Source organism: Ceratina calcarata, unplaced genomic scaffold (genome assembly GCF_001652005.2).
Source record: "Ceratina calcarata isolate Rehan_Ccalc_2016 unplaced genomic scaffold, ASM165200v1 scaffold275.2, whole genome shotgun sequence".
Taxonomy (NCBI): domain Eukaryota; kingdom Metazoa; phylum Arthropoda; class Insecta; order Hymenoptera; family Apidae; genus Ceratina; species Ceratina calcarata.
The window spans coordinates 70,067-72,151 of NW_017149745.1; positions in this window are offsets into that span (position 1 = coordinate 70,067).

Sequence of the window (2,085 nt, forward strand, 5' to 3'; positions counted from 1 at the left end):
GTCTGAAACAATGTTACCACCGATTCGAGCAGTTCCAAACAATTTGTAGAAACCTGTTGAACCGTTAAAGGGAAGTTTCAATCATCCTCGCTTGTCCGAGCTTCTTGACGAGGGATTTATTAAATGTTACTTTCAGGTACTCTTCACTTTAAGATCAATGCAATCGAAATGTATGAAGATTCTGTTGTACAAGATTTGAACTGTTTTAATCTGGTTTTATGGGGAACATAAAACGAAAGGTCAGATGGATTTCCAGTTTTATTGTAGGAAAATCGAGAAAGTCAAGTTTCCTATTAGGTTAGGTTATGTTGGGTTAGACTAGACCTATTTCATACAATAGTTTTCAGTAAACGATTCAATGAAACATCGTCACGTGACGTCAAATATTTTATTAATCGTCAGAGGAACTCTACGAAATATTTCTAATTGGGGGCGTAAAGAAGCAGAGCAAATAAATGACCGAGCAGTCGTGTGGTGGTACGACGGAGCACCCAGATTCTTGGCAAGCAGTAGGTCATCCGCGAGTAGAACGAGCGTAGATTTTCACTTTCATCGTGACCGAGGGAATGCCTACTTAGAATCGCGATGCAACAGACAAAGGCGCGAATAAGAAGAGAGGCCTAACTATGACACGCAACTTCGACAACAGGGGATCGGATATATTCATAACCTTCCATTGAATTCGCGCACTCGTGCGAACTCCGCGTTCCAGTTGGCCTCTTCCTCTCCTCGGCCGGCGTGTCTCCGTCACGGTAAAACACGATCCACCCGCACGGAACGCCTAACACCCCGTCCCGGTCGTAACTCATATCGTTTGGAAACGCGGTTCGCCTCGACGGGCCCCCGGTCAGGCCCGGACGATGATGAATTAGCCAGCGTTCTCGCATCCTCTGGCCCGCAGAGATTTCTAGGTCAGCCATTGGGTACTCGATTAATTATCCTAAACCTTTCGTGAAACGTGTTTCTTCACACTGTTGGATTATTTATTCTTGAAAATCGGTAATTACGGACGGTGGTTAAATGTCAATGTCAAAATACGCTGATCACCGTGCTCGAAAATGGAAACTAGTGATTTTCATGTGGCATGTTGAAACGGGGACAGGCCGTTCGTAACGCGTCATTATAGAATGTACCGAAGCTCACTTATATCTAGTAATGGATATCTTTTGATGTACAATCAGCATTCCTAAAATCTGAGACCGGTTTCACATATGGAGGTACGAGACTCTTGTATACGAAACATAAAAAAAATTCTTTTATCTCAAAATTTCGAAAAATGCTTCGAATAAAAGTTGTAGGTAATATTATTTTTTACAAAAAAGGTCATATACAATTTTCTTCTATCTTCAATACTTCAGGAGTAATCGATTAACATTAGATNGTCTGATTTCTTTTTAATTATAGGAACTGCGTTTTCCTAAGGTACATAAACTTTGGGGTTTGACTGTATAGTCAATACATCCTTAAATATATAAAGAATATTTATAATCCATCTTTTTTAGTAGACAAATTTTTTATGTGACTTTCTTATGTTACGTAAATGGAAATACTTGCGTTCTTTTAATTCGGAGCCATTCGGCGAGCAAATGAATGATGATTTCGCTGAAGGAATCCGGGAATTCCCAGTAATCGCGTTCCCGTCCGGTTACATTAAATCTTTTTATAGGACAATTATAACTGTGACCCGGTTACAACATGTATGTAGATGCTCAGTGCATCTCGGTAATAATCTCAGCCGGCATTTCCAAGTTTGTAGGATCCAGGGAACGGCGTCATCCTCTCGTCACTTTAATTGCTCGACGGCGCGGTTCTGTGACAAGCGTCGCGGAATAACAGATTTATCGTTAATCGTAGCGGGCGCAACGATTTATGGGAAACAGAGGTGAAACTGAATACGGGGGACGTGGAGCATTCGACGGTCGGATTTATTAAATATCCAGTTTCCACGATCAGTGATGGTCACCAGAGAGAAACGGCACCCTCTCCCCATCAATTCTGCAATTAACCAGAAAAATTATATTTAACACTGGAACCCCGGAAGGGGTCAAAATTACTCATTTCAATATATGGAAGTATACCGCATAA